Source organism: Ornithodoros turicata, chromosome 5 (genome assembly GCF_037126465.1).
Source record: "Ornithodoros turicata isolate Travis chromosome 5, ASM3712646v1, whole genome shotgun sequence".
Taxonomy (NCBI): Eukaryota; Metazoa; Arthropoda; class Arachnida; order Ixodida; family Argasidae; genus Ornithodoros; species Ornithodoros turicata.
Genome location: NC_088205.1, coordinates 14,487,173 through 14,501,881, shown reverse-complemented (window position 1 = coordinate 14,501,881; position 14,709 = coordinate 14,487,173).

Sequence of the window (14,709 nt, the reverse complement as noted above, 5' to 3'; positions counted from 1 at the left end):
GTCCTTTTTAGAGACCAATCTTGCGCTGAAATTAAGCGCAACTCCTGCTGAGAATCCGTGCCTAATTCCAGCAAGATTTGAGCTCTTATTTTTTCTCAGAAAATGAAAAAAGAACGGTAAGGTTAACCTCCTCCTGTTTTTTACGGTCAAAATTCGATGGTCGTTTTTAGAGACCAACCTTGCGCTGAAATTAAAGCGCATCTCCTGCTGAGCATCTGTGCCTAATTCTGGCACGAATTGAGCTGTTAGTTTCTGCCAGAAAATGGAAAAAACGGCAAGGTTAACCTCTTGGTGTTTTTTAGGGTAAAAATTCGATGGTCCTATTGCCAATCTTGCGCTGAAATTAAAGCGCATCTCCTGCTGAGTATCTGTGCCTAATTCTGGCACGATTTGAACTCTTATTTTTTCCCACAAAATGGAAAAACGGTAAGGCTGTTGGTGTTTTTAAAGGTCAAAATTCGATGGTCCTTTTGAGAGACCAATCTTGCGCTGAAATTAAGCGCAACTCCTGCTGAGTATCTGTGCCTAATTCTAGCAGGATTTGAGTTATTTTATTTTCCCCAGAAAATGGAAAAAAAAACGGTAAGGGTAGCCCCTTGGTGGTTTTTAGTGTCAAAATTCGATGGTCCTTTTGCCAGTCTTGCGCTGAAATTAAAGCGTATCTCCTGTTGAGTATCTGTGCCTAATTCTGGCACAATTTGAGCTCTTTTATTTTTGCCAGAAAATGGGAAAAAACGGTAAGGTTAACCTCTTGATGTTTTTCATGGTAAAAATTCGATGGTCCTTTTTAGAGACCAATCTTGCGCTGAACTTAAAGGGCATCTCTTGCTGAGTATCTGTGCCTAATTCTGGCACGATTTGAGCTCTTATTTTTTCTCAGAAAATGAAAAAAGAACGGTAAGGTTAACCTCCTGGTGTTTTTTACGGTCAAAATTCGATGGTCCTTTTTAGAGACCAATCTTGCGCTGAAATTAAAGCGCATCTCCTGCTGAGTATCTGTGCCTAATTCTGGCACGAATTGAGCTCTTAGTTTTTGCCAGAAAATGAAAAAAACGGTAAGGTTAACCTCTTGGTGTTTTTAGGGTAAAAATTCGATGGTCCTATTGCCAATCTTGCGCTGAAATTAAAGCGCATCTCCTGCTGAGTATCTGTGCCTAATTCTGGCACGATTTGAACTCTTATTTTTTCCCACAAAATGGAAAAACGGTATGGCTGTTGGTGTTTTTTAAGGTCAAAATTCGATGGTCCTTTTTAGAGACCAATCTTGCGCTGAAATTAAGCGCAACTCCTGCTGAGTATCCGTGCCTAATTCCAGCACGATTTGAGCTCTTATTTTTTCTCAGAAAATGAAAAAAGAACGGTAAGGTTAACCTCCTCCTGTTTTTTAGGGTCAGAATTCGCTGGTCCTTTTTAGAGACCAATCTTGCGCTGAAATTAAAGCGCATCTCCTGCTGAGTATCTGTGCCTAATTCTGGCACGAATTGAGCTCTTAGTTTTTGCCAAAAAATGAAAAAAAAACGGTAAGGTTAACCACTTGGTGTTTTTAGGGTAAAAATTCGATGGTCCTATTGCCAATCTTGCGCTGAAATTAAAGCGCATCTCCTGCTGAGTATCTGTGCCTGATTCTGGTACGATTTGAACTCTTATTTTTTCCCACAAAATGGAAAAACGGTAAGGCTGTTGGTGTTTTTTAAGGTCAAAATTCGTTGGTCCTTTTTAAAGACCAATCTTGCGCTGAAATTAAAGCGCATCTCCTGCTGAGTATCTGTGCCTAATTCTGGCACGATTTGAGCTCTTATTTTATCCCACGAAATCTAACAAAAAACGGTAAGGCTCTTGGTGTTTTTTAGGGTCAAAATTCGATGGTCGTTTTGCCAATCTTGCGCTGAAATTAAAGCGCATCTCCGGTTGAGTATCTGTGCCTAATTCTGGCACGAATTGAGCTCTTAGTTTTTGCCAGAAAATGGAAAAAACGTTAAGGTTAACCTCTTGGTGTTTTTTAGGGTAAAAATTCGATGGTCCTATTGCCAATCTTGCGCTGAAATTAAAGGGCATCTCCTGCTGAGTATCTGTGCCTAATTCTGGCACGATTTGAACTCTTATTTTTTCCCACAAAATGGAAAAACGGTAAGGCTGTTGATGTTTTTTAAGGTCAAAATTCGATGGTCCTTTTTAGAGACCAATCTTGCGCTGAAATTAAGCGCAACTCCTGCTGAGTATCTGTGGCTAATTCTAGCACGATTTGAGCTCTTTTATTTTTCCCAGAAAATGGAAAAAACGGTGGGGTTAACCTCTTGGTGTTTTTTAGGGTAAAAATTCGTTGGTCTTTTTTAGAGACCAATCTTGCGCTGAAATTAAAGCGCATCTCCTGCTGAGTATCTGTGCCTAATTCTGTCACAATTTGAGCTCTTATTTTATCCTACAAAATGAAAAAAAAAAAACGGTAAGGCTCTTGGTGTTTTCTAGGGTCAAATTTCGATGGTCCTTTTTAGAGACCGATCTTGCGCTGAAATTAAGCGCAACTCCTGCTCAGCATCTGTGCCTAATTCTAGCACGATTTAAGCTCTTTTATTTTTTTCTCAGAAAATGGAAAAAACGGTGAGGTTAACCTCTTGGTGTTTTTTATGGTAAAAATTCGATGGTACTTTTGCCAATCTTGCACTGAAATTAAAGCGCATCTCCTGCTGAGTATTTGTGCCTAATTCCAGCACGATTTGAGCTCTTTTACTTTTTGCCAGAAAACGGAAAAAACGGTAAGGTTAACCTCTAGGTGTTTTTTAGGGTCAAAGTTCGATGGTCCTTTTTAGAGACCAATCTTGCGCTGAAATGAGAGCGCATCTCCTGCTGAGTATCTGTGCCTAATTCTGGCACGAATTGAGCTCTTAGTTTTTGCCAAAAAATGAAAAAAAAACGGTAAGGTTAACCTCTTGTTGTTTTTAGGGTAAAAATTCGATGGTCCTATTGCCAATCTTGCGCTGAAATTAAAGCGCATCTCCTGCTGAGTATCTGTGCCTAATTCTGGCACGATTTGAACTCTTATTTTTTCCCACAAAATGGAAAAACGGTAAGGCTGTTGGTGTTTTTTAAGGTCAAAATTCGATGGTCCATTTTAAAGACCAATCTTGCGCTGAAATTAAAGCGCATCTCCTGCTGAGTATCTGTGCCTAATTCTGGCACGATTTGAGCTCTTATTTTTTCCCAGAAAATGAAAAAAAACGGTAAGGGTAGCCTCTTGGTGGTTTTTAGTGTCAAAATTCGATGGTCCTTTTGCCAGTCTTGCGCTGAAATTAAAGCCCATCTCCTGTTGAGTAACTGTGCCTAATTCTGGCACAATTTGAGCTCTTTTATTTTTGCCAGAAAATGGGAAAAACGGTAAGGTTAACCTCTTGATGTTTTTCATGGTAAAAATTCGATGGTCCTTTTTAGAGACCAATCTTGCGCTGAAATTAAAGGGCATCTCCTGCTGAGTATCTGTGCCTAATTCTGGCACGATTTGAGCTCTTATTTTTCTCAGAAAATGAAAAAAGAACGGTAAGGTTAACCTCCTGGTGTTTTTTACGGTCAAAATTCGATGGTCCTTTTTAGAGACCAATCTTGCGCTGAAATTAAAGCGCATCTCCTGCTGAGTATCTGTGCCTAATTCTGGCACGAATTGAGCTCTTAGTTTTTGCCAGAAAATGAAAAAAACATTAAGGTTAACCTCTTGGTGTTTTTTAGGGTAAAAATTCGATGGTCCTATTGCCAATCTTGCGCTGAAATTAAAGGGCATCTCCTGCTGAGTATCTGTGCCTAATTCTGGCACGATTTGAACTCTTATTTTTTCCCACAAAATGGAAAAACGGTAAGGCTGTTGATGTTTTTTAAGGTCAAAATTCGATGGTCCTTTTTAGAGACCAATCTTGCGCTGAAATTAAGCGCAACTCCTGCTGAGTATCTGTGCCTAATTCTAGCACGATTTGAGCTCTTTTATTTTTCCCAGAAAATGGAAAAAACGGTGGGGTTAACCTCTTGGTGTTTTTTAGGGTAAAAATTCGATGGTCTTTTTTAGAGACCAATCTTGCGCTGAAATTAAAGCGCATCTCCTGCTGAGTATCTGTGCCTAATTCTGTCACAATTTGAGCTCTTATTTTATCCCACAAAATGAAAAAAAACGGTAAGGCTCTTGGTGTTTTCTAGGGTCAAATTTCGATGGTCCTTTTTAGAGACCGATCTTGCGCTGAAATTAAGCGCAACTCCTGCTCAGCATCTGTGCCTAATTCTAGCACGATTTAAGCTCTTTTATTTTTTCTCAGAAAATGGAAAAAACGGTGAAGTTAACCTCTTGGTGTTTTTTAAGGTAAAAATTCGATGGTACTTTTGCCAATCTTGCACTGAAATTAAAGCGCATCTCCTGCTGAATATTTGTGCCTAATTCCAGCACGATTTGAGCTCTTTTACTTTTTGCCAGAAAACGAAAAAAAAACGGTAAGGTTAACCTCTAGGTGTTTTTTAGGGTCAAAGTTCGATGGTCCTTTTTAGAGACCAATCTTGCGCTGAAATGAGAGCGCATCTCCTGCTGAGTATCTGTGCCTAATTCTGGCACGAATTGAGCTCTTAGTTTTTGCCAAAAAATGAAAAAAAAACGGTAAGGTTAACCTCGTGTTGTTTTTAGGGTAAAAATTCGATGGTCCTATTGCCAATCTTGCGCTGAAATTAAAGCGCATCTCCTGCTGAGTATCTGTGCCTAATTCTGGCACGATTTGAACTCTTATTTTTTCCCACAAAATGGAAAAACGGTAAGGCTGTTGGTGTTTTTTAAGGTCAAAATTCGATGGTCCATTTTAAAGACCAATCTTGCGCTGAAATTAAAGCGCATCTCCTGCTGAGTATCTGTGCCTAATTCTGGCACGATTTGAGCTCTTTTATTTTTTCCCAGAAAATGAAAAAAACGGTAAGGTTAACAAATAGTGTTTTAGGTTCAAAATTCGATTGTCCTTTTTAGAGACCAATTTTCCGATGAAATTCAAGCACATCTCCTGCTGAGTATCTGTGCCTAATTCTAGCACGATTTGAGATTTTATTTTTTCCCAGAAAATGGAAAAACGGTAAGGTTAACCAGTTGGCGCTTTTTAGGGTAAAAATTCGATGGTCCTTTTGCCAATCTTGCGCTGAAATTAATCTAAAGCTTCTAATCTAAAGCTAATCTTAATTAAAGCGCATCTCCTACTGAGTATCTGTGCCTAATTCTGGCACGATTTGAGCTCTTATTTTATCCCACGAAATCTAACAAAAAACGGTAAGGCTCTTGGTGTTTTTTAGGGTCAAAATTCGATGGTCGTTTTGCCAATCTTGGGCTGAAATTAAAGCGCATCTCCGGTTGAGTATCTGTGCCTAATTCTCGCACGATTTGAGCTATTTTATTTTTTCCCAGAAAATGAAAAAAAAAAAACGGTAAGGTTAACCACTTGGTGTTTTTTAGGATCAAAGTTCGATGGTCCTTTTTAGAGACCAATCTTGCGCTGAAATTAAAGAGCATCTCCTGCTGAGTATCTGTGCCTAATTCTGGCACGAATTGAGCTCTTAGTTTTTGCCAAAAAATGGAAAAAAAACGGTAAGGTTAACCTCTTGGTGTTTTTAGGGTAAAAATTCGATGGTCGTTTTGCCAATCTTGCGCTGAAATTAAAGCGCATCTCCGGTTGAGTATCTGTGCCTAATTCTCGCACGATTTGAGCTATTTTATTTTTTCCCAGAAAATGAAAAAAAAAACGGTAAGGTTAACCTCTTGGTGTTTTTTAGGGTAAAAATTCGATGGTCCTATTGCCAATCTTGCGCTGAAATTAAAGGGCATCTCCTGCTGAGTATCTGTGCCTAATTCTGGCACGATTTGAACTCTTATTTTTTCCCACAAAATGGAAAAACGGTAAGGCTGTTGATGTTTTTTAAGGTCAAAATTCGATGGTCCCTTTTAGAGACCAATCTTGCGCTGAAATTAAGCGCAACTCCTGCTGAGTATCTGTGGCTAATTCTAGCACGATTTGAGCTCTTTTATTCTTCCCAGAAAATGGAAAAAACGGTGGGGTTAACCTCTTGGTGTTTTTTAGGGTAAAAATTCGTTGGTCTTTTTTAGAGACCAATCTTGCGCTGAAATTAAGCGCAACTCCTGCTGAGTATCTGTGGCTAATTCTAGCACGATTTGAGCTCTTTTATTTTTCTCAGAAAATGGAAAAAACGGTGGGGTTAACCTCTTGGTGTTTTTTAGGGTAAAAATTCGTTGGTCTTTTTTAGAGACCAATCTTGCGCTGAAATTAAAGCGCATCTCCGGTTGAGTATCTGTGCCTAATTCTCGCACGATTTGAGCTATTTTATTTTTTCCCAGAAAATGAAAAAAAAACGGTAAGGTTAACCACTTGGTGTTTTTTAGGATCAAAGTTCGATGGTCCTTTTTAGAGACCAATCTTGCGCTGTAATGAGAGCGCATCTCCTGCTGAGTATCTGTGCCTAATTCTGGCACGAATTGAGCTCTTAGTTTTTGCCAAAAAATGAAAAAAAAACGGTAAGGTTAACCTCCTGGTGTTTTTTAGGGTCAAAATTCGTTGGTCCTTTTTAGAGACCAATCTTGCGCTGAAATTAAAGCGCATCTCCTGCTGAGTATCTATGCCTAATTCCGGCACGATTTGAGCTCTTTTATTTTTTCCCAGAAAATGATAAAAAGGTTAAGGTTAACCACTTGGTGTTTTTTAGGGTCAAAATTCGTTGGTCCTTTTTAGAGACCAATCTTGCGCTGAAATTAAAGCGCATCTCCTGCTGAGTATCTGTGCCTAATTCGGGCACGATTTGAGCTCTTTTACTTTTTGCCAGAAAACGGAAAAAACGGTAATGTTAACCTCTAGGTGTTTTTTAGGGTCAAAGTTCGATAGTCCTTTTTAGAGACCAATCTTGCGCTGAAATTAGAGCGCATCTCCTGCTGAGTATCTGTGCCTAATTCTGGCACGAATTTAGCTCTTAGTTTTTGCCACAAAATGAAAAAACCCGGTCAGGTTAACCTCTTGGTGTTTTTCAGGGTAAAAATTCGATGGTCCTATTGCCAATCTTGCGCTGAAATTAAAGCGCATCTTCTGCTGAGTATCTGTGCCTAATTCTGGCACGATTTGAACTCTTATTTTATCCCACAAAATGGAACAAAAACGGTAAGGCTCTTGGTGTTTTTCAGGGTCAAAATTCGATGGTCCTTTTTAGAGACCAATCTTGCGCTGAAATTAAGCGCAACTCCTGCTCAGCATCTGTGCCGAATTCTGGCACGATTTGAGCTCTTTTATTTTTTCCCAGATAATGAAAAAACCGGTAAAGTTAACCTCTTGGTGTTTTTTAGGGTCAAAATTCGATGGTGCTTTTTAGAGACCAATCTTGCGCTGAAATTAAACCGCATCTCCTGCTGAATATCTGTGCCTAATTCCGGCACGATTTGAGCTTTTATTTTTTCTCAGAAAATGAAAAAAGAACGGTAAGGTTAACCTCTTGGTGTTTTCTAGGGCCAAAATTTGATGGTCCTTGTTAGAAACCAATCTTCCGCTGAAATTAAAGCGCATCTCCTGCTGAGTATCTGTGCCTAATTCGGGCACGATTTGAGCTCTTAGTTTTTGCCAGAAAATGAAAAAAAAACCGGTAAGGTTAACCTCTTGGTGTTTTTTAGGGTAAAAATTCGATGGTCCTATTGCCAATCTTGCGCTGAAATTAAAGCGCATCTCCTGCTGAGTATCTGTGCCTAATTCCGGCACGATTTGAGCTATTTTATTTTTTCCCAGAAAATGAAAAAAAAACCCGGTAAGGTTAACCACTTGGTGTTTTTTAGGGTCAAAATTCGATGGTCCTTTTTAGAGACCAATCCTGTGCTGCAATTAGAGCGCATCTCCTGCTGAGTATCTGTGCCTAATTCTGGCACGAATTGAGCTGATAGTTTTTGCCAGAAAATGAAAAAAAAAAACGGTAAGGTTAACCACTTGGTGTTTTTAGGGTAAAAATTCGATGGTCCTATTGCCAATCTTGCGCTGAAATTAAAGCGCATCTCCTGCTGAGTATCTGTGCCTCATTCTGGCACGATTTGAGCTCTTATTTTTTCTCAGAAAATGAAAAAAGAACGGTAAGGTTAACCTCCTCGTGTTTTTTACGGTCAAAATTCGATGGTGGTTTTTAGAGACCAACCTTGCGCTCAAATTAAAGCGCATCTCCTGCTGAGTATCTGTGCCTAATTCTGGCACGATTTGAAGTCTTATTTTTTCCCACAAAATGGAAAAACGGTAAGGCTGTTGATGTTTTTTAAGGTCAAAATTCGATGGTCCTTTTTAGAGACCAATCTTGCGCTGAAATTAAAGCGCAACTCCTGCTGAGTATCTGTGCCTAATTCTAGCACGATTTGAGCTCTTTTATTTTTCCCAGAAAATGGAAAAAACGGTGGGGTTAACCTCTTGGTGTTTTTTAGGGTAAAAATTCGATGGTCCTTTTGCCAATCGCGCTCAAATAAAAGCGCATCTCCTGCTGATTATCTGCCTAATTCTGGCACGATTTGAGCTTTTATTTCTACCCAGAAAATGAAAAAAACGGTGAGGTTAACCTCTTGGTGTTTTTTAGGGTAAAAATTCGATGGTCCTTTTGCCAATCTTGCGCTGAAATTAAAGCGCATCTCCTACTGAGTATCAGTGCCTAATTCTGGCACGATTTGAGCTCTTTTATTTTTTCCCAGAAAATGAAAAAAAAAACGGTAAGGGTAGCCTCTTGGTGGTTTTTAGTGTCAAAATTCGATGGTCGTTTTGCCAATCTTGCGCTGAAATTAAAGCGCATCGCCTGTTGAGTATCTGTGCCTAATTCTAGCACAATTTGAGCTCTTTTATTTTTGCCAGAAAATGGGAAAAAACGGTAAGGTTAACAAATAGTGTTTTAGGTTCAAAATTCGATGGTCCTTATTAGAGACCAATCTTCCGATGAAATTCAAGCAGATCTCGTACTGAGTATCTGTGCCTAATTGTAGCACGATTTGAGCTTTTATTTTTTCCCAGAAAATGGAAAAACGGTAAGGTTAACCAGTTGGTGCTTTTTAGGGTAAAAATTCGATGGTCCTTTTGCCAATCTTGCGCTAAAATTCAAGCGCATCTCCTGCTGAGTATCTGTGCCTAATTCTAGCACGATTTGGGCTATTTTATTTTTTCCGAGAAAATGGAAAAACGGTAAGGTTAACCTCTTGATGTTTTCCATGGTACAAATTCGATGGTCCTTTTTAGAGACCAATCTTGCGCTGAAATTAAAGGGCATCTCCTGCTGAGTATCTGTGTCTAATTCTGGCACGATTTGATCTCATTTACTTTTTGCCAGAAAACGGAAAAAACGGTACGGTTAACCTCTTGGTGTTTTTTAAGGTCAAAATTCGATGGTCCTTTTTAGAGACCAATCTTGCGCTGAAATTAAAGCGCATCTCCTGCTGAGTATCTGTGCCTAATTCTGGCACGAATTGAGCTCTTAGTTTTTGCCAGAAAATGGAAAAAACGTTAAGGTTAACCTCTTGGTGTTTTTTAGGGTAAAAATTCGATGGTCCTATTGCCAATCTTGCGCTGAAAGTAAAGCGCATCTCCTGCTGAGTATCTGTGCCTAATTCTGGCACGAATTGAGCTCTTAGTTTTTCCCAGAAAATGAAAAAAACGGTGGGGTTAACCTCTTGGTGTTTTTTAGGGTAAAAATTCGATGGTCCTTTTGCCAATCTTGCGCTCAAATTAAAGCGCATCTCCTGCTGAGTATCTGTGCCTAATTCTGGCACGATTTAAACTCTTATTTTTTCCCACAATATGGAAAAACGGTAAGGCTGTTGGTGTTTTTTAAGGTCAAAATTCGATGGTCCTTTTTAGAGACCAATCTTGCGCTGAAATTAAGCGCAACTCCTGCTGAGTATCCGTGCCTAATTCCAGCACGATTTGAGCTCTTTTATTTTTCGCAGAAAATGGAAAAAACGGTGGTGTTAACCTCTTGGTGTTTTTTAGGGTAAAAATTCGATGGTCCTTTTGGCAATCGCGCTGAAATTAAAGCGCATCTCCTGCTGATTATCTGCCTAATTCTGGCACGATTTGAGCTTTTATTTCTACCCAGAAAATGAAAAAAAACGGTGAGGTTAACCTCTTGGTGTTTTTTAGGGTAAAAATTCGATGGTCCTTTTGCCAATCTTGCGCTGAAATTAAAGCGCATCTCCTACTGAGTATCTGTGCCTAATTCTGGCACGATTTGAGCTCTTTTATTTTTTCCCAGAAAATGGAAAAACGGTAAGGTTAACCAGTTGGTGCTTTTTAGGGTAAAAATTCGATGGTCCTTTTGCCAATCTTGCGCTAAAATTCAAGCGCATCTCCTGCTGAGTATCTGTGCATAATTCTAGCACGATTTGGGCTATTTTATTTTTTCCCAGAAAATGGAAAAACGGTAAGGTTAACCTCTTGATGTTTTCAATGGCAAAATTCGATGATCCTTTTTAGAGACCAATCTTGCGCTGAAATTAAAGCGCATCTCCTGCTGAGTATCTGTGCCTAATTCTGGCACGAATTGAGCTCTTAGTTTTTGCCGGAAAATAGAAAAAACGGTAAGGTTAACCTCTTGGTGTTTTTTAGGGTAAAAATTCGATGGTCCTATTGCCAATCTTGCGCTGAAATTAAAGCGCATGTCCTGCTGAGTATCTGTGCCTAATTCTGGCACGATTTGAACTCTTATTTTTTCCCACAAAATGGAAAAACGGTAAGGCTGTTTGTGTTTTTTAAGGTCAAAATTCGATGGTCCTTTTTTAGAGACCAATCTTGCGCTGAAATTAAGCGCAACTCCTGCTGAATATCTGTGCCTAATTCTAGCACGATTTGAGCTCTTTTATTTTTCCCAGATAATGAAAAAAACGTTGAGGTTAACCTCTTGGCGTTTTTTAGGGTAAAAGTTGGATGGTCCTTTTGCCAATCGCGCTGAAATTAAAGCGCATCTCCTGCTGAGTATCTGTGCCTAATTCGGGCACGATTTGAGCTCTTTTATTTTTTCCCATAAAATGAAAAAACGGTAAGGTTAACCACTTGGTGTTTTTCGGGTCAAAATTCGTTGGTCCTTTTTAGAGACCAATTTTGCGCTGAAATAAAGCGCATCTCCTGCTGTGTATCTGTGCCTAATTCTAGCACGATTTGAACTCTTCTATTTTTTCCCAGAAAACGGAAAAAACGGCAAGGTTAACCTCTTGGTGTTCCTTAGGCTCAAAGTTCGATGGTCCTTTTGCAAATCTTGCGCTGAAATTAAAGCGCATCTCCTGCTGAGTATCTGTGCCTAATTCGGGCACGATTTGAGCTCTTTTATTTTTTGCCAGAAGATGAAAAAAACGGTAAGGTTAACTTCTTGGTGTTTTTTAGGGTCAAAATTCGTTGGTCCTTTTTAGAGACCTATCTTGCGCTGAAATTAAAGCACATCTCCTGCTGAGTATCTGTGCCTAATTCTGGCACAATTTGAGCTCTTATTTTATCCCACAAAATGAAAAAAAAACGGTAAGGCTCTTGGTGTTTTCTAGGGTCAAACTTCGATGGTCCTTTTTAGAGACCAATCTTGCGCTGAAATTAAGCGCAACTCCTGCTCAGCATCTGTGCCTAATTCTAGCACGATTTAAGCTCTTTTATTTTTTCTCAGAAAATGGAAAAAACGGTGAGGTTAACCTCTTGGTGTTTTTTAAGGTAAAAATTCGATGGTACTTTTGCCAATCTTGCACTGAAATTAAAGCGCATCTCCTGCTGAGTACCAGTGCCTAATTCTGGCACGATTTGAGCTCTTTTATTTTTTCCCAGATAATGAAAAAAAACGGTAAGGTTAACCTCTTGGTGTTTTTTAGGGTCAAAATTCGATGGTGCTTTTTAGAGACCAATCTGGCGCTAAAATTAAACCGCATCTCCTGCTGAGTATCTGTGCCTAAATCTGGCACGATTTGAGCTCTTTTATTTCTTCCCAGAAAAACGATAAAAAACGGTAAGGTTAACCTATTGGTGTTTTTAGGGTCAAAATTCGATGGTCCTTTTTAGAGACCAATCTTGAGCTGAAATTCAAGTGCATCTCCTGCTGAGTATCTCTGCCTAATTCTAGCACGATTTGAGCTTTTATATTTTCCCAGAAAATGGAAAAGCGGCAAGGTTAACCTCGTGGTGTTTTTTAGGGTCAAAAATTCGATGGTCCTTTTGCCAATCTTTAGCTGAAATTAAAGCGCATCTCCTGCTGAATATCTGTGCCTAATTCTGGCACGATTTGAGCTCTTTTATTTTTTCCGAGAAAATAGAAAAAATGGTAAAGTTAACCTCTTGGTGTTTTTTAGGGTCAAAATTCGATGGTCCTTTTTAGAGACCAATCTTGCGTTGAAACTAAAGCGCATCGGATCAACTATCCTTAGATGGATCCACATGTGCTATAGGGGTGGTCCTATGGAGTGCCACGCAAAGTTCTGCGTTGCTTGTGGTCCGCGTGTCAGCTGGTCCAAAATCTCTGGTTCTTGACTGGGTGTGCCGGATAGCTTCCCAACCCAGTGTGCCAGTTTGTCCTGGTCTAAGTTTCATTTTGTTTACCTAGGCGCCCGTCTGGACCTGTTTCGCCCGTAAACGAGATTCTGGCTGTCGTATGTCGCCAAGCTGCGGCAGTGCATCAGGACGTGGAGTCCGCTCTAACTGTAGGTCTTCACTCGGGCGTTTGTATACGTATACAGTCAACCCTCGGTTTATGAACACCCTCGGTTCCTCGAAAAATCGTTCACAAATCGAAAATTCAGTTAACTGAGTACTATCGAGCAAATGGAACAGTATTTCCGTGTTGGGATTGTGTTTATAATGCCATATATTGTGTAATTTTGCTTTTGACCATGCCTTCTGCTGTATCAATCTCACAAAGAACAGACGTTACCGCATTCACACTCTGTTTATTATGCAATACTAAATTGTTTAATTTTGCTTTGGACCATGCCTTCCGCTTTGTCAGTCTTGGAAAGAAGAGATGTCACCACATTCGCACTGGACTGGTCTCGGATTTCCTCCGGGATTTTTAACCTCCGTTTATTAATCTCCGGGTGACAGCGACCACCTTATTCATCAACTGAGGCCAGGAACACTTGGTCGCACCTTGTGCGACCCCGGAAAACCCGTTTGTTGTTCGGATTTCGAGGGGTTAAGAACCGAGGGTGCAATACCTGGAAAACGTTTTGTCCGTTCAGGCGTCATTCATAAGACCACGGAATTATCCATTTGAATGTTTCTGTTGACCTCGGAACGATGCGTTCATAAATTGAGGGCAAAAACGCTGGGCAACTCCTTGTTGGTTCCCAGAAATTCCGTTCATTATTCGAATATCGAGGTTCATAAAACGAGGGAAAAATGAATGGAAAAAGTTTGGTTCCCCGTGGCTCGTGTTCATAAAACGAGGGAATTCATAAACCGAAGGTTCATAAATCGAGGGTTGACTGTAATGTGTAGGCTGGCTTCGCGTATTAGCTACTTTCTTGAAGTGTTTCCTTGCGGCAGGATCCCCATCAACAACATTCTGAGACTCTTTGCCCCCTTCGTTTGGAACTCGCTGTACGAAAGGACACCAGTGAGAACCTCTTTCACTGCTTCCCGAAGGGAGGTCTCCACTTGGTGCACCTGTTTGCGCACCATCATGTGTGGCGCATCTGTTTTCTCCACGATGAGACGAACCCATTCCAGAGACACTGAATTTTTACCTGGTTAAAGGGCGAGCAACCTGGGATAGTTGTATCCACAGTGTACGACACAACACAGTGCATATGGGGCTTCTACAATGAAGTTGCTGACACTATACATTTGATTGCTATAGGCGGTTTTCGTACGACTTTATCTTTCAGACCTCGCGTCGGTCGTACTGGAACTCTCTTTTGCCTCTCTCCTCACTACCGGCAACTCTTCGGCTCTGGTCCCGGGCAGGATGTTCTTGTGCGAGTGAAGAAAATGGCCTTCGAAGCCAAAGTATGGTGAACATAGCCAAAGCGAATGACTTTTTCTTCCACCTGCACATTGGCACACTTCCTGTGCGCAATTGGCTGCGAGAGCGGGACCTTCCATAACTACCCATTGCAGAAAAAGCCTGAGCTTGGGCAAGAGAACGAAAGAGGACACGACACAAGAAACCTTGTGTCGTGTCGTCCTTTCTGTTGTTCTTTTGCCCAAGCTCAGGCTTTTTCCACGATGCATTTCATCCACCAGTTTGCGTGCATTTATGCTATTCTTCAGGAACTAGAACGGTAGGCTCTGCCTAGAGGAGGAAACCATCGATCATGCTTTCCTGTCCTGCAGGGATACTTTGTTTCTATGGGACATGTTCCAGCGTGCCTTCAAGAACATCATCTACTTGGGTCCGCGGGTAATTCTTTACCTGCCGATCCGACCAGGAGGCACCGTGGGCTGCACTCATTTTATAAGGCTTGTACTCGTTGTGGGTAGCTCGTCGTATATGGGGTGTACGTAGGGGTGTATGTTCTGGCCTTTCTTGAGGAGTTATGAAGATGAGGAGTTCGATTTTTCTGGCGCAAAATCAGGATGTATGTCATATCGCCGTGTAGGTTTCTCCTTTCCCTACCACGCAGTGCGGCGGACGTTACCTAGCGGAAGCTACCCCCCTAACCTTAAGACAGAGAGACCTCCTTGGAACCAGGGTGTTTCTATACAGAAGTGATGCCCTGAACCAACTGAG